This window comes from Pan troglodytes, chromosome 2, assembly GCF_028858775.2.
Source record: "Pan troglodytes isolate AG18354 chromosome 2, NHGRI_mPanTro3-v2.0_pri, whole genome shotgun sequence".
NCBI lineage: Eukaryota > Metazoa > Chordata > Mammalia > Primates > Hominidae > Pan > Pan troglodytes.
In genome coordinates this window covers 124,109,367-124,134,310 of record NC_086015.1, presented here as the reverse complement: position 1 = coordinate 124,134,310, position 24,944 = coordinate 124,109,367, and the positions used below count along the sequence as shown (strand labels likewise).

Genomic DNA, 24,944 nt, shown 5'->3' with positions numbered 1-24,944 from the left:
TAATGTCCTTCAGGTTCATCCACGTTGTTGCAAATGACAGAATTTTTTCTTTTTTAAGGCTGAATAATATTCCTTTGTGTATATATACCATATTTTCTTTATCCATTCATCTGTTCATAGATACTTGGGTCAACTTTTAAAGAAATGCATATTTCCTTTCAGTTTATTTTGAATATACAGTACACGGTTTGGATTTTTCAACTCTTTTAAAGAGGAGCAAGAACAGTCAGCTTGTTTGTAGTAAATCTTATACAGATGTGAGAAGGTCCTGATTGCTCTATGCCAAGAACTTGTTTGACTACAGGTCTGTGGATTAGAACGGGAAAATGGGGATAGGGACAGGAGTCCAAATTAAGTGTCAGAAAATAATCAGTTTAATGGCATGCTCAGGCAGTTGACAAAGGCATAGCATAAACACAGGCAAGGTCCAAAGTACTAGTCAGGAACCAGAACTGAAGTCAAATAATATTGGCAAGGTAGCATTCTAAAACATCTAAAAGGCTGTTGTCAAGCCAACAGAGCTTCCTGATTCCTCACCTCCTTTGAGGAGGAAAAACAGTGACTTGGGCAGTTTGGAGTAGGAAAAGGACCAGAGTAGAAATTCAGAGTCAGAATAGCCAAGAAGTGAGAGGGTGATAGGGAGGCTGGGTCAGATACTGGACAGCAACCAAGAAGTGAAGTCACAAAGCCAGAGAAGCAGGGAGAAACCATAAGGTAACAGATACAAGGCACCCAGAAGAATGTAGAACTTTCATAACAGAAAGAAAAGTTTTTAGGCATCTATTTTACCATCTCAGAGGAAGATAGCTGCAGTTGTGTAAAACAGGTACCAGGATTTTAAGAACCTTAATCTTTGTAACTTCTTTATGTTTATAATTTATACTATAAATACAGTAAAAATTGTTTTGGCAAAACAACTTGAAGGAAAATCCTTAAAACCAGTAGAGCCTGTGGGCTTCCCTTCAAAAGGCCATGTGACTGGGAGCTAAGGAGTCTGTGTCCCACTCTGTGGTCAAGTTGGGGCAGATCTCCAGGGATGGCAACAGCTACAAAAGAAAAGCAGAATACAGAGAGCTGCTCTAGAAACCTTGAGGCTGAGAGGAAGGGCCTGTGTGAGGTCCTCTAAAGTTTGGTGGCCAGATATGAGGTTGATTCCACTTACACTAAGTCCCCAGGGAGGTTCAATTGGAAGCTCAGGGATGCAGGAATGAGGGTGAAAGGAAGCATAATTGGGCCAGGCAGATGCAGTGGTGACCACATTAGAATGAGGTGGCTTACTTAGACCTGAGCTGGGATACCCCTGCAAGAAGAGAGTCTCCAGGTCTTCTAGGACTAGGACCCTGCTACTCAAAGGGTGATCCATGGATCAGCAGCATCAGCTTCACCTGGGATGCTTTTAGAAGTTCAGAATCCCAGGTCGCAGCCCAGACCTACTAAATTAGAATCTACATTTTAAATGACCCCCAGGTGATTCCTATGCAACTTAAATTTGTGAAGCACTGGTCTAGGATACCCCTGGAGAATCCAAAAGAGTGGGCCAGGTATGGTGGCTCATGCCTGTAATCCCAGCACTTTGGGAGGACGAGGTGGGAGGATCACTTGAACCCAGGAGTTTGAGACCAGCTCTGGGGCAACACGGATAAACCCCATCTCTACAAAAGATAAAAAATTAGCCAGGCATGGTGGCATGTGTCTATAGTCTCAACTACTCAAGAGGCTGAGGTAGGAGGATCACCTGAAACAGGGGAGGTTGAGACCACAGTGAGTTGTCATTGCACCACTGCACTCCAACCTGGGTGACAGAGTGAGACCCTGTCTCAAAAAAACAAAACAAAAACAAAAGAGCATTACAGACATATAAAGAAATGATGGAAGGAAGAGGCTAATCTGTGGAATTGGAGGCAGATGATGAGTTGCAGTTTGAAGCCAGACTCAGAAAAATTCGACGGTAGAGAGCCAGCCAGCACTAGTGCAGGTAGCAGGACGACACCTCTTGGGGAGAGAACAGATTCCTTTTCTTGGCCTGCAAAGAAGGTGACAGTGAGAGAGAGAAAAGGCAATTCTAAAGACCCTCTCAGAAGAAAGTCCCAAAGACAGTGTTGAGGCCTAGAGGTAGGTAGACATTCATTAGAACAAACTATAGAACTTTGTGCCATGAGGTATACATGGAACAACAAACAGTAAAAATTAACTTGGAGATTTTGAGTAAGGAAAAAGAGAGCATACATGTGTCCTCATCATATCCCTCTTCCTATCTAATCCCATAGGCAGTATTCTCATGGAGGCCCTAGTTGCTTCATTGTCAGCATCACGGTATCTTCCCAATTGAACTTTCTTCCTCTGGCATCCAGTTCTTCCTGGCACAACTTTCAAAACAACCTTTTCATCATGTCATCCTTTTGCTTAAGAACCCAATTCCTTCCAACTTCATATTGGCTCAAAAAGAAAGAAATTGATAGATATGCATGTGTATTAATATTTCCACATTTCTTGGTACTAGAGTACCAAGAAATATTACTACAAACCAAATTGGTAGCCTTATCATTTTTCTCTCAACTCTTGATCATTCTCATTTTTGTTCATTTGTTTATGATTTTTCCCTTTGCCTGGGTGGCTCTCAGCATCTCCCCATCAATTCATGACCACCACTCAGTTAAAATCAGATTCAGTATTCACTTGCTACTCTCCTTGGTGATCACCTTGGTTTTCATTTCCATGTACTATCAGATAGATAGACAGATAGATACAAATACATCTACATGCGTCTATGTACATATACCTATATATAAAATTCTTTTTACATATTATTTATTTTCCAAACTAATTTATATAAAATAAAGGGACTCTACTACTTTTTCATCAGTGTAGAGTGGAATTATTCATAAACTAGATTATTATTAAGGCATTTTAAAGAAATAAATAATTTTACTTTGAAATGTTGGCATTGCCACTTGTTTTTCTTCATGGATAGATAACTTGAGTCATTCATTCATAGATTTATTTATTCAAAAATCAACTATTTATGGAATACCTACTTTGTCTTGAGCCCTGATGTGAGAGCTGGAGATCCCAAGATGAATAAGACACCATCGCTACTGTCAAGGAACTCACAGCCCAGTGAAAGACACAGAGAAGAAACTAGACAGTTGTAGTTGTATCAGACACCTGCAGTTGCCATCTACCTTTCTAGGAATTGTCCTTTCCCACCCACACAGTCACAAAAGGCAATATGATTCTACCCTCACTTTCCCAAGATGATTGGTCCCTCAGGATGCAGTTGACTCATGAGTATTCTACATTGTTACTGAAGTGATGATTCTTCTGACCAGTGAAACGGGGTCATATTTCCTGCATTTAGAATTTTATTTGGTTCCCAGCAAGACAATAGCAGTTAGATTGAATGACTCAGTAATGGGAGCACTGATTGAAAAAGAAAGATGAGAAGAACCTCTGGGACTTGAACAAGATTTAATCTCTATTGTTCTCAAAGAAAACTGGTCTGCATAAAAGAGCTCAAACTGAATTGTTCTAAACTGGAGGGGAAGGGGACTTCTAAACAGCCTATTATTTGAGATTATCCAGATTATATAACTTAATTCCAGATACTTAGGAATCATTTTATTTTCAATAAATTCTATCTTTTCATCTTCCCTGATGTTTTGTGGTGAGTGGCTCTTATCTGGTTTTCAATTATAGATTTCCTCACAATCCCATATTCTTTGTGCTTTTCACTTCTATGTTCTTCAGTGAAACCTGATTTCTGTTGGTTCCTTATTGGAACATATATTTTAGCAGTGCTGTGGTTTATGACATTCTGATATTGTAGGTCCAGGAACACATCTATTTGGTAAGATGAAGTGAAAGGAAAACATTGATAGTAACCTTGATAAGTGAGAAAATAAAACAGGATGAAAGTCAAAGAAAACTCCAGGTAGTTGATTTATAAACAGAAACACAAACATAAATATAAGATAGAGAGTGATACTGTGCAATTGTGTAGAGCTTTGCAGCTAATGATTTGGGGAAAAGAAGAAGAGAAAGATGAATTGCATTTAAACTGCTTATGTACTTTAAAATTTTTTGAGAGGTTAGTGCTTATCAGTTGTTCTCCATGGAAAAGAGAGAGAAGAAAGGAAGAAAAGAGAAGAGAAGAAAAAGGAGAGAGAGAGATAAAGAGAGAAAGAAAGAAAGAAAGAAAGAAGGAGAGAGAAAAGAAGAGAAAAGAAGAGAAGAGAAGAGGGGAGAGGAGGGGAGGAGAGCGGAGGGACGGGGAGAAGACAAAAGAGAGGAGAGGAGAGGAAAAAAGAGAACAGAAGATTGGCTTAGAATAAAGAATATTATATTTGGTTGTACACCAGCAAGGCTTTCTTTACTGTTGAGGGATAAAATACTGAAATGGGCTTCTATGGGAGACTGTGGAATCTCTAGTCAGTCAATAAGATTTATTGCTATCCTTGGGGAATCATAAAGAGAATAAAAAACTCCTTGAGCTGAAGGATTTAGTTCTTTGCTTACTTAAGGAAAGGTAGCTGAACAATCTTTCAGTATCCTCTCTGGCCCTTGATTACCTTCAAAAACATGATTCGGGGAAATTCAGGAATCTAGTAAGGGAATTGTTTAGAACTGTATGTTGAATTGGTCCCATGCTATATCCTGACTCTATAAAAAAAGAGATATCTGTATTTTATATAGGTATTTCTCCTAATTTTTAGTTTGACCCTTCACAGTTTGTTGACATCCACGACTAGCTATGGTGTGGGGAAAATGTTCTATTTTATAGTAGCATTACTCTCACTCACCACTTATGACAGCTAACATTTTCTGTCACTAAGTGCGGAATGAACACTAAAGGTAAAAATAATGTACCCTAATTAGCATAACAATATAATCAACATGGTCTGTCTTATAGTTTCTAAAACATGCCCTTGAATCCTATATTCTATCCCAGGACCTAAATTCCTTTTCCTCTTCTACCTCTCCCAAATTATATGCTAATGATAGCACGAAAGTATCCTGAATTCTAGAAATGTGAGCCCTATGCTTGCATTCCTTGACCCAGAGGCCATAGGGAAAAGAATTCTAAAGAATACAAAAGGAAAGACATCTAGCAGAATGAGGTGACTTACATACTAAGGCAAGAGTGACATACATGCTAATAGCAAAACCCCCATTTCAAGTTCTAGATAGGTGCTGCCCAATAGAAAGATCAAGTGAGTTATGTGCATATTTAAATTTTCTTGGTAGCAGGCCAGATGCACTGGCTCATGCCTGTAATTCCAATACTCGGGGAGGCTGAGGCAGGAGGATTGCTTGAGGCCAGGAGTTCAAGACTAGCCTGAGCAGCATAGTGAGAACCTATCTGTACAAGAAATTTTAAAAATAAAATTTTCTGGAAGCTACATTAAAAACTTAAAAAACAAAATTAAATTAAAAATATATTTTATTTAATCCAACATGCACACAATATTCCCATTACAACATGAAATAAATATGGAAACATTAAAGAGGTATTTACATTCTTAGAAATCCAGTTTGTATTTCCCACTTACAGAATATCTCAACTTGGACTAGCCACATTTTAAAAACTCAGTAGCCACATATGACTAATGGCTACTATATTGGACAAAGAAGTTCTAGGTCATGTATCTGGCTTCATGTATCTTGCAAGGAAAGGCAAGAGCAAAGCAACAAAGGCTGGGCCATTGGGATGGAGTCGAGACTCCTCTTAGGGGCCTGCTACTCCCCTACCCCCGCACGCCCTCCCCAGGGAGCCAGGAAATAAAAGAAAATCTTGAGTTCCTTCAAGGGAAATTCCAGGTACTTAGCTAGTCCTGAAAAGTAAATAAGCAACTTGATAAGCAAGAGGTAATAGTAGCTTAAAACAATAGCCAGGGAAGTTAGAGCCCTGAGATGTTTGGTTCCATATAGAAACTAGCAATAACATCTTAACATATGTCCCTGAGTTGTTTTTTAGAGACCTGGACCCCTGTCAAACAAATCCACTGGCACATAGACCTCAGCTAGGGAGAAACTGAGGACTGAACTCTGACAGTCATTCTTTGTTCTAAAGTTTTTCCTGAGGGGCGCAAACTTGTCCAACCCACCTTAGTTTGTTGTTGTTGTTCTGTTTTGTTTTGTATTAGGCTTTTAGCAGCCTGAAGCGACGGTTTTCAGTTTCTGTCTCTAGTGATATGTGAAAAAGAGTGATGAGGAAGGGGCTTTACTGGTTCAACCAGAAACAGAAACTAGGAACCCATGGCTGTATTCTCTCCCTTGGACACCCCTGTGAGGAAGCCATGCCCATGAGCCAGACCTACGCTTTCTTTCTGCTGATCCCAGATTTTTAAACACAGCTTCTCTTCTTTAAACAATTGCAAATCAGGAAACTTTTAACTCTACCTATGACTTATAAACCACCCGCTTCAAGATATCCACCTTTTTAGGTCAAAGCAATGTATAACCTCCATTTGTAATTTCCCTTTAACTTCTGTTTTCCTGAAATTTATCCTTGCTTTTTAAAACCCTTGCTTGTATCAGAGAGGTTGGATCTTAAGCGTGAGCTGCCCAATTCTCCTTTCTTGGCATCTTGCAAATAAACGCCCTCCCTTCTCCCACTGAAAACCCTCAGTGTGAATGTTTGGCCTTACTGTGCTGGGTGAGTGGACCCCAGTTTGATTCAGTAACACTATTTCTGTGGTGTTTGCTCCAGCACTTCTTTAATACTTTTCCCTCATACCACACAGAAAAAAAAATACTTTTTAGAGGGCACTGGACAGGGCATTGTCAAGTCTTTTCTTGAATGACATCTCCTTAGTCCCACCTGACCACTCTATATAAAATTGGAAATCTGCCCCATCCCACACTTCTGATTCCCTCTTACATTGTGCACAATATTCCATAGCACTATAACCTTCTGATAAATTATTTTACTTATTTATTATTGTGTTTACTGTTCATTGTTTGTCTTCCTACCCTATAGAATGTGAGGGAGGAGGAGGGCAGGCATGTGTGTCTGTTTCAGTAGCTAAGGCATCCCAAGTAACTAGACCATTGCCTTGCATGTAGTAGGTATGTAGTAGGTACTGCAACAATAGCCGATGAATGTTAGAGGAGTGAGTAGAATTTTAAAGCTCAGAATTTACAGATAAAAAACACTGGAGCCCAGATAAGTAAAGTGACTTACCAAACAAGCTGGTCAACAGCAGAGCCAGTCGGAAGACTTAAGCTTTTGAACCATTCATCTGAAGCTTTTTACACTATTGGATGTATAAAAAGAAAGAAAGGTAGAAAAATAATTCCATTATTAGATACTAAATATAAATTATGATATTGAAAATACAACATATTTGTGTTGGATTATAAATTCCTTTGGGATAGAGATTGTGTCTTATTCATCATTAAACTTTCTCCCCACCTCCCATAATTAGAAAGAATGTTTTATACACAGTAGGTGCTGAATTAATAAAAGAATGAGTTGTCAGTAGTATCAGTTTGTGGTATAATGTGTGGTTTTCTTTTACTGGGAAGGCAGTGGAAAGAAGTTACTGTGACCATCACAGATGATTAGCTTTTCGTCGTGGCTTGGAGAGTTTGAAATCAGGTTGACGTATCTTCTGCTACTATTAGCAACCAGCCTCTGGAACCAAAACACTAAAATCTTAGAAAAGTGTAGAAGATTCCAGAGGCAAATTTTGACAACTGTCTAGTTTCTAATTCTACCTAAAGATTTTCAAGGCCATGAGTGCTGTCAGCTTAAATCAAATTTAATATTTATGTTTCTGAGAATCTGGCTTTTTGGACTGAAATCAATGTGGTGATGACAAACAATGAGGCTGACTAATGAGTAACAAAAGCTGTTCATTGTATGGACCTGTAATAAAACTCAGCTATTGCCATGATGTGATTATATTTATGAGTGTTACATTTAATTAAATATAACCTCTCTTTTAATAATGTTCACCAACATCCTTAATCCTTTGATACCCCTGGGAGAATGGAAAGAGGCCATTGTTGCCTTCCTTTATTAGAGAAGGAAACTGAGATGGAGAAAAGACATTTGTTGGTTATTCAGCAAGTTACCAGCCAGATCATAAATCCATATCTCTGCACTATGAATACCCTTACGAAAATACTTCAGATCAGAGTCTAATAATCTTTGATATGCATTTGAACTAAAGGGCATGTCCTTAGTTAAAAGCAAAACTAGCCAGAGAAGTCCTATCTGCCTAGGAAATTCACAATCAAAAGTTTACAGAAACGTACTATTGGCATCCTAGTAACTTGCTCAGCTTGAACATATGCTATATCATCCTTTTTTAGAATCTTTAAAAAACTGATGCTGGAACTTTGGGTGCAGCTTAAAGTACAAACATAGGACAACTAGGGGCAATGCTCCTATGATTGAATCTGAAGTTCAGTAGAGAATTTCAGTGGCTGAAATAAACTGTAGGCATCTTACTATCGTTTTCTTTGAATTTGAAGTTTTCTTTAAGGGACCATAGATGGAAAGCTATTAAAAATTGAGCCATATTTTGCAGATTAATTTGGCTGGAGGTGTCAAAATGTCTTCTTTGCCATGACTGGGGTCCAGCACAAGGGAAACAGTCTTCAGGAGCTGATGCTGGCCTGAGCTAGTAGTATTTTATTATTAGGCAAACTCTATACAAACGTAGTTTGAGTTTCCATCTATGAATTTCATCCTACATTCATCTTATTCTCAAACAAGTAGTTGTCACTGAGTAAAGCAAGCACAGTCTTGAGGATTAGAATAGGTTTAAATCCAGGTCAAGTGCTTGCAATTCGACCTCAAGAAAATCATTCAACTCTGAATGGATTTTTCATCCAAAAAAATAAGAGGGAGAAAACTGTAGGTGAAGGGAAACTTATGAACAGAGACCTCCCGTTGAAGGTGACAGATGTCTCTGGGCTTGATTAGGGCAGAGACAACCTTTTTGTTTATTTGTTTGTTTTTTGTTTGTTTGTTTGTTTTGCTCTTGTTGCCCAGGCTGCAGTGCAATGGCACGATCTTGGCTCACTGCAACCTCCGCCTCCCGGGTTCAAGTGATTCTCCTGCCTCAGCCTCCTGAATAGCTGGGATTACAGGCATGCGCCATCACGCCTTTTGTATTTTTAGTAGAGACAGGGTTTCTCCATGTTGACCAGGCTGGTCTTGAACTCCTGACCTCAGGTGATCCGCCCACCTCAGCCTCCCCAAGTGCTGGAATTACAGGCATGAGCCACCGCGTCCAGCCCATATTTAAAAAAAAAAAAAGAAAGAGAGATGGCATGGATAGAGTTAAATAAGTACAGCCAAAATAAGGATGTGGATTCAACTCAATGGGCCTCAATGGCAACACCTCAAAGGGTGTGTAGAAGAGCAGCCAAGGGTGGTGGTGAAATGCATCTAAGAGCAGTGTCTAGAATCATAGAGGCCCCTACTGTCAGTTGAAGTAATTCGTATGTGAAGTGAGGAGGCCTGAAGTAGCATTGTGATGGAGGGACAGAGGGAAGAAAAATCATCAGGACTTGTTCTCTCTCTCTCTCTCTGTCTGCTTCTTTCTCCATATATTATATGTATATACACCATATATAGATATATATTTAGAGGGATATGTATCTATATCACATATAGATACCTATATATTAATCAAAATAACTGCAAGATTTAAATCTGGCTTATGGCAAATATGACAATTTAATACACAAAGAAATAAGGCAGAAGAGGAGAGTGGGAAGAGTTTCTGAGATGTTGAAGTCAAGACTGGTGATGGCAAGTCATCCATGGGAAAACACCGACTGAGCTTTTGGTGATATGGACCTGGGGATGTAGACATATCCAGATTTTGAGATTAAGTATGATGGTGATAGCTGAAGCCATTGGAACAAATGAGCTCCCCACAGTGAATAGAAAAAAGAAAGAGCATAATTCAGGATTTAAGATGGAATATTGGAAGATTAAATGTGATAATGTATGTAAAGTACTTAGCACAGTGGCTTGCATATAGTAAAAGATCAATAAATGGCAGTTTTTACTGTAATTAAGTACATGCAGCTTAAAAAGATAAGGCAGAGAAGGAGCTTGTAAAGGAGAGAGAGGCATGCATGGTGAACTACCGCAGCTCTTCTTTCAGACTGAAGAGTGTGGTCTCTAATGTAAGGGAGCCAGTTCTCTGTATGAGGATGCCTCAGGGCTCCCAAAGATCATCTTCCACAAAACTCCTTATCAGCTATAAAAGAAAACTAAATATTAACAGCTTTGTTGGTGGGTGGAGTTCCTAAGAGCTATATCAATGGTTCATTCAGGCATTAACTGGGAGTGATGTAAAATATGACCCATGCTCTTTTTATGTTTTTTTTTTTAAGCCAGAGTGTGTGAGAGTCTATCATTATTCTTCTCCTAGCCAGTTAAGGTCACCCTTGGGAGCATAAAGTGTGGATCAAACTATTTTTGTTTAGGTTGAGTGTATAGACAATTAGCATCAACTAGAAAAGAGACCTCCCCTTTACGATTATCCCTCCAGTTTTACGGCCACTTGACCTCAAATCCATATATCTGGTCAGCTTTCTGACCAAGCAGCCCTCACATGAGGCCCTTTGAATGTTATAGTACCCATGGAAACTTGTATAGGTAGATACTACTAGAAAAGCAGTCATTCATTTATTAACATATATCAGGCACCTCCTCTGATCCAGAGCAGTATCACCCACACTCAAAAAATAACAAGCATAGAAAAGGATGGTCAATGAATAAAGGAGCAGAGAAAAAATAGTGAGGGCTAAAGAGACACAGGCTGTTGATAAAATGCCACAAAGCATTTAACTCTTCATCTGTCTTCATAAGCTTTCTCCATTTTATAACAGAGAAGACAATTAGACATGTAGGCTACTCAATCATAATTTGTGAATTCTAGGAGAAATTAATGATTCTTAAAAAAGAAGAGTTTTTTTCACTTTTCCTACATCAATCCAGCATGAGCACAAATGTATCTCTGTTAAGGCTGGAGGAGAAAGGGGGAGGGATAATATGAATACTGCCAGAACAAGCTCAACAGACAGGAACAGAAAAGAATTTTACTGGCAGAAATTAGAAATTGTTCTTTCTCACTCCACCAACACATAAGTAATAAACGCAGAACTACCTTCTGCTGCCTTTATAAGCTGTGTTGCAAAATGATGCCTCAAGGGATAGAAGTAGAATCTACCATGCAATAAAACTATACCACCCTACTCAGAACACCTGAACCTATTACAAAAATTTCCTTTTTTTTTCTTTTTTTTACTCATGATGTCTTTGATATAGACCCAAAGTTAGCTCATAAATGAAGTTAAAACCTTTTGGCCATGGGCCTTTGTAAACCCTCCAGAACTGAAAAGTCTATGATGCAGTCTATAGAATTAATAAAAACCATTACACACATGATTTAAAATGAGTGTTTTATGCATGAGACATGTAATGTTTCAGAGTGTACCAGACATGTAATAGAATGTTTAAAAAGAGTCAGTCTTGATGGCTTATGCCTGTAACCCCAGCACTTTGGGAAGCTGAGGCAGAAAGAAGGGTCACTTGAGCCTAGAGTTCAATCCCAGCATGGGCAACATAGTGAGACCTTGTGTCTACTAAAAATAAAAATAAATTAATTGGGCATGGTGTCATGTGTTTGTGCTCCCAGCTACTTGGGAGACTGAGGTGGGGGGATCACTTGAGTATGGGAAGTTGAGGCTGCATTGAGCCAGGATCTCACTACTGCACTCTAGCCTGGGCGACAGAATGAGGCCCTGTCTCAAAAAAAAGTAGGCGAGATTCTGTCTCTTTTCGACTGAGAACCCTAAGATAATGAACGGCAACCCATCCCCTATTCAAAAGTGAGGTGAAGCTCCTCAGAACAGGGCTTACAGCTTTATGACCATTAGTTATTCACTCATCCCCTGCCTATAAAAATAAGGTTGAACATGCTGAGAAAGTTTTTGTCAATTAAAAAAAAAAAAGTTTTATTCTAGAATGAATTGTGGAACCATGGTGTCAGTTTCCTTCTCCATTGTGCTCACTTTGCCCCAATATGGAGCCCCCCCATAGTACCCCAATCCCAGTGACAGGAGTGTCAAGGACAGCATCAGAGAATTCAGTATGTGTCTCCAGGTCAAATCATGAGAAATCTAAAGGGTTAAAGGCTGCCTGAAGTAACCTGAGCTAGCAAGACAGAGCACTGTCTTGTTGGTAGGTAACTAGGTCACTGCTAACAATAGGGCTAAGGTGCTTGTGTGCCATGGATCAGTTGTGAGAAACACAAAAGAAAGGCTGCTGGTCTGGAACTTGTTTGGAGAGTGCCCAGGAGGATCTTCAGAGGGGGATAAGACAATCTTCAGCAGAAAGAGGCTCAGAAGTGTCAATGGGTATGGAAGTTGCAGCCAGGGGAGGAGGGAACGGTTGAGTGACCCCCCAGGGGAATGTTTGAGGAGGTCACAACAGTACCACTAGATGCTTTGCTTGCATCTCTGCCATAGCTATAGGAAATTAAGACCACTAAAGTGGTACTAGTCAGACTTTTGCTATCCCACACCTCTGGTGCCTTCCTGTACTTCAATATTAAAGGAGCCAGAGAGAACCTAGTGAGTGGGGAAGAAGGAAAGGAAACAACCCACGTGCTCCCATCCACACCCAACTGCACAGCAAGCTTCCAGTTGAAGCAGGTCCAAATTAGGGAAAAGGAAAAGATGTAACTTTGAATGAATTTCAAAATTTTTACTATTACAGTGAACTAGATATATTAATTACTGAACTAAGGCTGTTTTAGGAAATCAAGTGACCAGAGGAGACAGATTTTATTGTCTAATTGTAAGCATATAAGATATGAGCTCTACCCAAGATTTCATCTGAGAGCAGAGGAAGATGTAACAGCAGAGAGTACAGGCAATAAAGAGAAAGCACAAAGCTGTTTCCTGATTGCACCCCACTTTGTGCTATCTGTCCATAGGTCCTGCTGAAAGGAGCCAATTTGTCCCTTGTGATGCCACCTCATTCCCAACTCCTGGCCATAGTTCATTAGACCAGGGAAGGCTATCTGACCAAAGTCAGCCAAACAATAGCCCAGCCAGTGACCTGTGACATAGCCTTGAGAAAAAGATAAAATAAATCATTTTCCTTGGTATGACAGTATGAGAAAAACAAATAAACAAACAAGAGAATTAGTGTACTTCGCCATGAGAGTTTAAGCAAAAATATCATTCATTAATCCAACAAATACTTATGGAGTGCAGTACTATATTATAACAAAGAATTAAAAACATAAAGTCCCTGTCTTCAAGGAACTAACATTCTAGTGGGAAAGAGGACAAAAAGCAATGAAACAAATAAATAAATGAAAGAACGACAGATGATTATTATTGCCATGAATGAAGTAAATAAAGTATTTGGATAAGGAATAGCAAGGGGGAGGGACACTTTATGTAAGGTGGTTTGGGAAGGGCTATCTGAGATGTGATATTTAAACTGAGATCTGAAGAATGATAGAGATTCAGATTTGTGTATAGTTGGGGAAAGAATGTTCCAAATATAAGGAGAAGCAATTGCAAAGACCCCAAGGAAGGAAATTCTCAGCAGATTCCCAGAACTGACAGACAGCCAGGGCAACTGGAGCAGAGTGAGCAAGAGGGAAAGATGAGATCAGAGAGGGAGACAGAAGCCAGATCATGCTGCGATTGGGAAGCCATGGTGAGCACAATGCAAAGCAATGACACAGAATTGAGGCCAGTGTGGACTATGTGAAATGTACCTTTAGAAAAGAGTAGAGACTGAGCAGTAACTGAACTATCTACTAAAGCTTACAGCTGACAAGTATTGAGTGTTTTCAAACCTGTCGATGTTCTATATCAGAGGTCAACAAACTTTTTCTAAAAATGGCTAGATAGTAAATATCTGATGTTTTGTAGGCCTTATAGCCTTGGTCACATCTACTTGACTCTGCTGTTATAGTATGAAAACATCCATAGACAACATGTAAATGAATTAGTATGTCTGTGTATCAAAAAAAAAAACTTTTATTTTTGGACACTGAAATTCGAATTTGATATAATTTTCATAAGTCAAGAAATAGTATTTTGAGAGTCTCTGAGCCTATTCTGGCTTGGGAGTCTGCCTGATTTAAAAAAATTAATAAATAAAGTAAGAAATAGCTTTTTATTTTTAACCCATTTATAAATGTAAAACAAAAAAAATTCTTATCATCCTTCTGGCCATAAAAAATAAATAATGAACAAGATTGGCCCACAAGGCATAGCTTTCTAACCACTGTTCTACATGCTTTTATTTATAAATAACTCATTTAATAGTTTCAACAACCCCATGAGACAGAAGCTATTAATATACTCACTTCGCAGAAGAAACTGAGGCAAAATATCTCACAGCTAGAAATTGGCAGAACCAAGAGATTAACCTAAGCGAATCTGGTCCCAGATCACATGCTTTTAATTTTTCAATCCTGCGTCATGTTAATAAATAATTCAAATTTAACATATGACTGTTTTTACCACACCCTACAAGGCCTTACTTAATCGGATCCCTGGATACCTTTCTGACTCTATTATCCATGAATTTTCCCTCTGCTCTCAGCACTCCATCCCTAACTGATTTTGGTGTTGATCCCAACACAACAAGCATATTCTTGCCTTAGGGTCTTTGCACTTGCTGCTTCCTCTACCAGGAACACTGTTGCCCTGAGGCTTCCTCTCTCAATTCATTCAGGTCTGTGCTCAAATTTTACCTTCTTGGAGAGACTTTCTCTGATTATCCTATCTAAAATAGCATCCTGCTATTCCCTATTTTCTTTCCCTGCTTTATTTTTCTCCACAGCATTTATTGCTGCTTGGCATTATATATTTATCATCTGTTTGTTGCCTGTCTCTTTCTATTAAAGTCTGAACTCTATGATTTTGTCTATTTTTTTTCAACACTTCATTCTTGGTACATAGAGCAGTACCCTGCACATCAATAAATATTTGTGAATGAATGAAGAAAAAGCAATCAGGAGAAACAAGAAAGTCACAGAGATGATATTATTTAGAGAAGCCATATGTCCCTGAGAAAATTCAAAAAAGCAGTTATTTTCTAAATTGCTTTGGCTCTCACCAGATTTTCAGGCTCGATTATAGTTCAAGTATATCCTTAGAATAGCTACCCCCTCACCCCATTTGTCTCTGTTCCTTGCAACCAAAGGAACTTAACTAAACCTGAAATTGATACCAGGAATAGGGTGTTACATAATAGGTCCAATTAAAATGTGGCACTGGGTGTGTCCTGTTAGCAGGATGAAGGGCAGTAGCATCTCATTCTAGTATGAGAATACAGTAGTGTAGAGTATGTGGAGCTAAGGCTGGAAAGACAAAAAACCAGGGGCTGGGATATCTTGGGCCCTTGAAAGACAAGTATTTCAGGAATCTTGTGGCCACTGCCTTAAAGCATTTCTGAGCAATGAAAGTAAAGAATTGTGGTTTATTACTTTTTATTTTCTAAGGTAAAGTGCAAGAAGAAAAGAACAATCTTTGCTTCCAGGTTGCCCAGCTAGCAGCAGATAGAGAAACACAGGGCCATTTTACAGCCTTGTAGGTAATCCTTTTTGCATCTGTCCTGTGTCTTACAAATCAACATGGCATGGTATGCCCATGCTGAGTGTAAAGGAAAAAAAAAGACAAATTATGCTGCCCAGAAGTGGGTTAATGAGCAGGAAAGGATTGTTCTGTAGGTCCTCCCTTCATAGGGAACTCCTACAGCAGTGTGAAAACTCAGGCAGTGTGATTGGTGACCAACAGCAAGTTCCTCTCCAAAGAATCAAGAATGTAAACTGTTACCTATGGGAACTACTGGTGCTATCATATAGCCTATAATCCACAAGAAGCTAGCCAAACAGTTCAAGCTTGACTGCCGGTTGTAGGGTGTGGATAGGGGGATTGCTGCAGATGATTGCAAGCCTAGAGTGTAAATAGGCAATGAATGAATTGCAGATGTATTTATGTTGCCTCCCCACCTTCAGCCCTTCTGAGAGGAACTGCTCTGTTCAGCAACCTGACGGTGTCCAGTTAACCTGGTTATATAGCACAACCTTTGCCCTGTTGCCTCAACAACTGTTGCTAAGAGAACCAGGCAGGCTGTACATCCCAGGCTTACTTAACATAGTAAATGTTTCTCAGTTGCCTCTATTTGTTATGTGAATTCATAAAAAGCAATGAACATTTTAAAGCTATAGTACAAAAGCCCAATAAATTCACATAGACAACTCTCGTGCTCTATTTTGCCACATTTAACAAACATAAATATCCAATGATTTAAAATGTAAGATGATTACTGTTTTCTAAAATAGTCATTATTTTAAGAACTATAATGAAGCTCATCTCAGCCTTTGTTTAAAAAAAATCCTTATTTAAAATGTTAAAGGGCCAGGTGCAGTGGCTCACGCCTGTAATCCCAGGACTTGGGAGGCCAAGACGGGTGGATCACGAGGTCAGGAGTTTAAGACCAGCCTGGCCAACATGGTGAAACTCCATCTGTACTAAAGATACAAAAATTAGCCAGGTGTGGTGGAGCATGCCTGTAGTCCCAGCTACTCGGCAAGCTGAGGCAGGAGAGTTGCTTGAACCCAGGAGGCAGAGGTTGCAGTGAGCCAAGATCACACCACTGCACTCTAGCCTGGGCGACAGAGCGAGGCTCTGTCTCAAAAAACATAAAAATAAAAATAAAAATTTTAAAGTAACTGAATGCATTCGTTAGGAATAGATATGACTATAAATAACAGTGAATTAAACAGAGCAGTTTATTTTTCTATCAGATAAAAAGTAAGGTGGTCCAGGGCTAGCATGAGAATCCACAATCCTTAATATTAATGCTTCCTCCAGCTCTCTGTTTTGACATCCTATGACAAAGTCCATATTCATGGTCCAAGATGGCAGCTAGAGTTCAGTCATCACCTCCCTTTTCCAGGTTGCATAATGGAGAAAGAGATGAAGAAGAAGGGGAGAAGGCACTCAGTGACTACATTTTCAAACTGTTTCCTGGAAGGCGCTGCACAATCTTTCTGCTTATGTCACATTAGCTAGAACTTAATCTTAGCTGCAAAGAGAGTGGGAAATGTCTATATTCTGGGTGGCTGTGTGCCTAGATAAATATTGGGAGTTATATAACTATGGAAAGAGAAGAATAGATATTGAGGTAAACAACTAGCAATCTGTGCGACATTTCAGAATGGAGCTCTGGAATTCTGTTTCCAGAGCAGCTTAGCCACAGTAGTTGCTAAGGATAAGGAAAGATTAATCCATGTGATGATTGAGATATGCCTGGATAGATGTAGAAAAAAAAATGGAGGTATAAATTTATGTAAAAGAGTAAGGATAGAATTTTTTTTTTTTGATGGAGTCTCACTCTGTCATCTAGGCTGGAGTGTAGTGGCGTGATCTCAGCTCACTGAAAACTTCACCTTCCAGGTTCAAGTTATTCTCTTGCCTCAGCCTCCCAAGTAGATGGGATTATAGGCATGCACAACCATGCCCAGCTAATTTTTGTATTTTTAGTAGAGACAGGGTTTCACCATGTTTGCCAGGCTGGTCTCCAACTCCTGACCTCAAGTGATACTCCCGCCTCAGCCTCCCAAAGTGCTGGGATTACAGGCGTGAGCCACTGCACCCAGCCAAGATAGAATGTTTTGATTCTTAAATATAAAAAGGAAATTAACTATTGGTTGAAAAATACTAACATGGGGTTGGAAAGGAGAGCTATGCTCTTAATGGATACCTCCACTGCCCTTCATGTTGCAGAAGTGAGAGTGTAGCAGGAATGGGGAAGAGTCACTTTAAAGTGATGAGTAAAAGCAGGGCTTGGAACACTATGGCTCTAGGATCAAATCCAGCTATTTTTGTAAATAATGCTTTATTAGAACACAGCCACTTTCATTCATTTACATCTTGTCTGTGGCTGCTTTCATGCTATAGTGGCAGAGTCAAATAGTTGCAACACAGACCATGTGGTCTGCAAAGCTGAAAATATTTGCTATCTGGGCTTTTACAGAAAGTTTGCTGACCTCTGATTAAAACACCTGAATGAAGTGATCCAGTCTCTGACTTTAATACTTCCTATGGTCTTAAGCAATTTCACGTGCAGTAAAATTGTGGATTTCACTGTAACAGTGGGTTATAAATATGATCTGATCTACAATTACAAGGATGCAGTAGCTGCATATTATTGGGGAAAGGGCAATGTTCCTTTTCTTAAATAATGAGTTGTCATTTTCCCTGGAGAAGTTTCTATTTCTTACTGTAGCTTGTTAGGATTTCTCTGGACTCTGCATTCTCCTGTTTTCATAAGACCCCTTGCACAAACTAACACAGGAACAGAAAACCAAACACCACATGTTCTCACTCATAAGTGGGAGATGAACAATGAGAACACATGGACACAGGGAGGGGAATATCACACACCGGGGCCTGTCGCGGGGGCAGGGGCAAGGGAGGCAGAGCATTAGGACAAATACCTAATGCATGCATGTGGGGCTTAAAACCTAGATGACCAGTTGATAGGTGCAGCAAAACACCATGGCACATGCATGTCTATGTAACAAACCTGCACGTTCTGCACATGTATCCCAGAACTTAGAGTAAAAATTTTTTTTAAAAAAAGACCCTTTGCACTGCTATTGGAACAATCAAATGTGAACCTGAGCTCTGATACAGAATGATAATATCCCCAGGAATTCATCATACATATTGTGCTGCTCTTGTTTTAGTGCAAAGTGAAGGGATTTAATGTTCTTAAGTTAATGAATTTACCTATTCAAATAAAACATCAATTTACAGAGCAAAGAAAGAGAAAAGAAAATCATCTTTCAATTTTTCATCTTTCAATTTTTAGATCAAATGACCCGTCCTCCTTGAAGGATTCTGTTATCTACTAGACAGAATCACTCTTAGCCTCTTCTGTCTTCCTGTAGCATACAGCTTCTATCTCTATTGAATCTGTCACATTATGCCTTGTTTTGAGGTTGTCTATGAACAGATCTACCTTATTCTCTAAAATGTTATAATGGTATAACGTATTAGCTTCTAAATGTCCAGGGTGCAGCACAATACCTGGCACTGCTCAACAAATGTTAGTTGACTTGAAATGTGCAAAAGGAAGACTGTTAGGCTCCACCGCATCTCCTCTGTCTTCTCCATTGCGGAGGCTGTCAGATCTGCCTACAGCCGACCTTGTTCTGGACAACGTGTTCTCTCCTCCTTTCCCTTCTCAGTTTACTTGTTCATTTCCAGATCTATATAAGCTATAAATGTGTGAGAATCTATCACATTTAAATTTTCAAAATATGGATTTTCTTCTATCTCTAAAAATTCTTATTCTGTGATATTTTTGTTCACTGGACAGTGTTTTCCCTTGCTTCCTTTTCCATCCTTAAATTACCTTCACCCTTATGCACTCCACAGAGCAGTGAGGCAGAAGAGACAGAAAAGGAGCTTGATTTCCCTACATTCCCCACCTCCCTTCCTCTGTACTCCATTGATCCAAAATCTTTGGACCCATCTTGGCAAGAACTGGCTGATCAGAAGTGCAGCAGCTTCCCTGTCCTGAATTTTAAGCCTCATAACAGAGGAACAGTCTCTTCTTATTCCCACTGTCATCAAAACATGGCCTTAGCTACGAGGACATATAATTATTTTAAAGAATTAGTTTAAAAAACAATTTCATGAAAAACTAATTATGATAAAACTAGGAACCCACAAGAATCGATACTCCCATGATGCCTTCATAGGCCATGGACCAGCTCTGCCCTGTTAGCAAGGGGCCTAACAGCAAGGATCAATGCCTCTTTTGGCCCCAGTCCTTTGTCTGTGGGCCCTTTTGCCTTTTCCTAGTGTTATTGTTGCCAGGGCTGATTCTTAGTGTTCTAGCTTCTGACGTACCCACCATATGCAGCTGCCAGACTGAAAGGGAAGAAAAATTGATTTCAGCTTCCAGCTTGAGAATGTTCATGCTGCTCTGACCTTGAACAGGGCTACTTCACTTTCTTGCCAATCCTCAGTCCACAGCCAAGGTTTACTTTCAGTACTGTTTTGATGCATTTTGCAGGATTTTTTTTTCTTCACATCTTCTCTGTGGCCTCTCATCTTGCCTGGCCTTGCGCCCTGATCCTCTCCAAACCCAGCAGGGCCTCCTAGCCAACCAGGAGAATGATGGGCACTAAGACAGAGTTGCAGCACCAGCTCCTGGCAGGCTGACAGGTACCAGGGAGGACCAGTGGCCAGGAGAGAACTGAGGCTGCCTGGTCCATCTCTCTTAGCCTGAGAATTGCCTTGACCCTTGTAAATGAAGAGAGACTGGTCCTAATATTGAAGTGGTATGACCTCTGGCAGGACATATGCCTATTTTTGCCTCCTTTTAAATTTATAAGATAAAAATACACCAGGAAGGTACAAATATTCACAAAGAAAGAGACTCAATGTCAGAGCAGTGGTAAGCACTCCTTGGAAGAGAGTAGTGATTGCTTTAGGCTAGAACCACTAAAGATTTGAGAAAGTCATACAGGAGAACTCAAATTTGATCAGACTTTCCAACAATAAGATCCAAACTAGATTAGGTAACTCTGTAGTCAACCAATTACACTTATCTTTCCAGTGAGTATATCTTATTGTCAGAAGTTGTGCTTGTCTAGGAAATACTGATTCTTGCACAGTACTGTGATTCTAGAATCTTCTATGCCTGCCACAGCCCATACCTCTTTCCTGGGTCACATCCCAGCAAAAGGTGGCTGCATGACTCTCTCTGAGGCAAAGTTTAGCCTTACTGCTAGGAAGTAAAATGAAGATTCTTAATTTCTTCTGTAGGCTGGAAGTCAGTAAAGGAGAGACAGGAGATCTCGTTCCAGTTCCATCTTGGCTTGCTTTATATCTCTGGACCTCAATTTCTTCCCTTTACAAAATAAATAGGCTAAATCTTTCTTTAACATTCCTTCCAAGATCTGCTGCAATAATTCATTCCTAGCTGCATCAAGTGCATCATAACTGTGAAGGCAAGAGGAAAATGATTGGTTCTCAGGTCCACTGATTTCTTTTTGCAGCACAAATGGAAATTCTTTACAGAGAAAAGCTGCCATATAGCCTTAGATATGGAGGAGAGGAGTTGTTATCAAATAAAGCCATACTCCAGCTGTCCTGGACATCAGTTCTTCTTGAGAAGCAGTAGAGTCTATAGAGACCAGCAAGAATCATCTACTTCAAGCATCATTTCTGTCCTCCACTGCTCATCCAGTTCACTACACACTGAGCAAGCACTTTTATGTGCCAGGCATTATTAGAAATACAGAAATGAATTAAGATCCTTTTCCAAATCAAGCTCACAGTGTTTGATAAAAGAAAAACCTAGCAAGGTAAAAACCCAAGGGTCCTAGCTGATGAGCCATTCTGAACCTCTTGTTCACCTACTCAGGAAGAAAATTAAGTAGAGATTCAGAAGAAGATCTTGGAAATCAGACACACCTGGATTCAAATTTGGGCAAGTTAATCTCTCTCCTTCAGTTTCCCCACCTTTAAAATGGCATAATGATAGTATATTTCTCAAAGAATTAGTGAGATAGTTCATCTAAAAATTCTTCACTTTTTTTCCACAAATATTTTTTGAGATATTCTATGTATCAAGCATTTTGGAAGATAACTAAGGATACAACTTTGAGTTGTTGATGTGGTCTCTCCTCTCATAAATTTGCAGTGTGGTGCCAATATTTACTAGGTATTACATAAATAAATTTATAGATTGCAATCATGATAAATGCTATGTGTCATTGGGTTCTGCAGAGTTAGATTCAGAGAAAGAGTCAGAAGCATACAAGATTCATTGGGGGTTAATGTCCGAGAAAAATTAAGGGTGGAAGAAGCAGGATTGGGCAGGAATGAGCGTCAGACTGCAATGCTGTTGTCAAAGTCTTGGCCAATCAAAGAGAGACTTGGAAACAAAGATTGCCTAATAGAGGAATCCCAGTTGGATAGAAATGATCAGATGCTAGTCCCCTTACTACATCCAGCCACGACACTGGGGCTGCTCCAGAAGAGTGTGGCTGAGGCAGGCCCTGAGACACTAACGGCTGGAGGCAGTTAGTCGTCTGCACTCCTTTCAGCTGAATGGCAAGGTCTTGAAGGGACATCCTCTTGGTGTACCCCCATAGCTGTCCACACTGTGAAGGAAGCAATAGGAGAGGTTGCCTAGGCTTTCCTGACAAAGTTTCTCGGAGATGTGGAGGACGAGGCAGTGTAAACCAGACCCAGAGGTGTAGGCAGGAGCTGTCCAGGATTAAGAAAGAACACGTGTGAAGCACCAAGCCAGGAGACGGCAGTGCTTGTTTTAAGGGACAAAAAGAGAACAAGAATTGAAGCTGAAGAGGCTGGAGCCAGATACAGTAGGGCCTAGTAGGGATATGTTAGGATTTTGATCTTTATCTTAAGAGCAAAGGGAAGCTGGTGAAGGATTTTAAGAAAGATGTGGAGGAGTCAATAACATGATCAGATTTGCATTTTTAAAAAATTACTGTGGCTGTTATGTTGAGGAAAGAATTAGAACAAGAGGAAATGCAGGAAAACCACTCGGAGGTTCTTGCACAATGTTTTGCACATAGTAGTAAGCCCTCTAAAAATAAGACCGACATAGTCATTATTAATAATTATAAGCCTAGCCGGGTGCAGTGGTTCACACTTGTAATCCTAGCAGTTCAGGTGGCCAAGGCAGGCGGATCACTTGAGCTCAGGAGTTCGAGACCAACCTGGGCAACATGATGAAACCCCGTCTCTACGAAAAAATACAAAAAAAAAGTTAGCTGGGCTTAGTGGCGTGCGCCTGGAGTCCCAGTTACTTGGGTGGCTGAGGCAGGAGAATCACTTGAACCTGGGAGGTCGAGGCTGCAGTGAGCTGAGATCATGCCACTGCACTCCAGCCTGGGTGACAAAGTGAGACCCTGTCTCAAAATAATAATAATAATTATTATTATAAGCCTGAATTACATAATCTTACTCTTACTCCCTCCATTAAATCTAGACACTTTTGCATTCACTTTAGGCTCTCTACCAGTTACCTCTTTATTTATCATAAACAGCATTGTTCAATAACTTTACATTTCATTACTCTATTTCAGACATTATCCTTTGTTTTAAAACTCTTCCTGTTCTCTGAACACATTTCTACATTTTTGCTCCAAACCACAGTTCTTGCCCATCTGAATGCCTTTCCCCATTCTCTGCCAAAAATTATTTTCCTCTTGTTCCAAACTCTGCTAAAGTCTTTCTGGCCCACTCCACATAGCCTGATATTCCCTTCTTTTCATCATCCTTCTGGTAATAACAGAGCACTGTAAAGCTATAGTGTGTACTGGAATGTGTGCTTATGTTCTTTTCATGTTCTTCTCACTTCTTTTGAACTCTTAGAAATCAGAGACTTGAGGAGGAAATAGGCATAAAGGATAGCTTATCTTTTCAAGAAGCTTAGCATTTTTTAAAAAAAGAAAATAATAGTTGGAAATGATCCAAAAACGTAGGTTGTTTTGGACCGAAAACGGGAGCAAATGCAAAATAAAAACTGCTAGAGAAGCAAACGTAATTGTTATGTGCTGGGAAAAATAGCTAAAGATGATAGGAACTAAAATGTATTGAGTTATTACCTAGTGCCAGTCACTATTCTAAAAGCTTGGCGTATATTATCTCATTTAATTCTCACAACAACTCTATGAAGTATAATTCTTATCCTTGTTTTATAATGCTGAATGATGTATATCACCCAATTGCCTGAGCTCTAAAGAAAAATAAAATTTTCTTGGGCAGCTAATTGTTGAGCTTTAGTTGTGCCATGTGATGAGGAGGAGGGAGGGTCACTAGAAAGAAAAGGTGATAGCAGCCAAATGGCTTCAGATAATTAATTTCACTTCCAGAAGAAAAGACTGGGTAGTGGGAAGTAGAGGGAAGAGATATAGGCAAGGAAGTAGGAGTTAGAAAGGAAAATCAACAATATATTTCAAGGAAGTTTTGTATATTCCTTCCCCATCTCCTTAAGAAACTTTAGTGAAGACCTAGACTGCTCATTTTTGTTTCAGGGTTTTTGTTTGTTTTGTTTTTATTCTCCAATTATGTACCTAATCTGGCCTTGAAGGAAGAGCTAGATAGCCCAACTCTTTCAGGTTTATCTGGAGATAAGTTCTCCCAGGATTTTGGAGGAGTATAAATTGCAAGAATTAACTTTAGACAAAGAGGTACCTATTTATCTGGATCAACAGGATAAAATAAGGGAAGAAGAATGAGAACAGTTTTCTCTCTCTATGTTACAGTGAAGGAAGACTTTGAAAGAGCAGAATCGTGAGGAATGATGCCAGTGCCATTTGCTGAAAATGAAAGCAGGAACTTGGACCAGAAGTTTTAGAATCCTGAATTTATCAAAGAAATGTGAAGGCTGAGGCTTACAGAGATAGAAGAGTAGAGGATGCATTGAGGCCACAGTTGAAGGAAAGGAGCCTGGATTTCCACTGAATTTGGGCTAAATTTCCACTATTCTTCTTCCTCTTCCTTAAGATTCTGCTCATTGGCTTACCCACCAACCCAGGAAACAGACTTATCTCCTTATCCTCAAGTTGCTGAAGGCAGGAAGAATGAGCAAGGTTTTGCTCAAGGAAGAGCTATTGTAACAAAATAATTGTAATTAGTCTGATAGTGCAGGGAAAGAAACTCCATTTCTTCTGCGGAATTCGGGGCATTATTTGCATTTGAAAAAGCAATCTCATTAGAGCAGTATGTTATATTATAAGATATTTTCCAGAAAAATGTTTGAGAAGAACCATAGCAGTCTCTTGCATGTGCATGTGTGCCCACACACACACACACACACTCTGAATTTTCCACTTAAAAGTACATATACTTCAATTAAAAAGCAATTTGAAAAGGAATAT

General features: G+C 39.6%; 1 long non-coding RNA gene across 1 annotated transcript; it reads left to right on the top strand.

Moving 5' to 3' along the window:
* Window positions 1–730: 730 nt before the first annotated feature.
* Window positions 731–24,837, top strand: LOC104005700 (uncharacterized). The gene is made up of 2 exons (XR_001713567.3): window positions 731–826; window positions 24,330–24,837. It is a non-coding gene; the product is annotated as an uncharacterized LOC104005700 (long non-coding RNA).
* The last annotated feature ends 107 nt before the right edge of the window (window positions 24,838–24,944 follow it).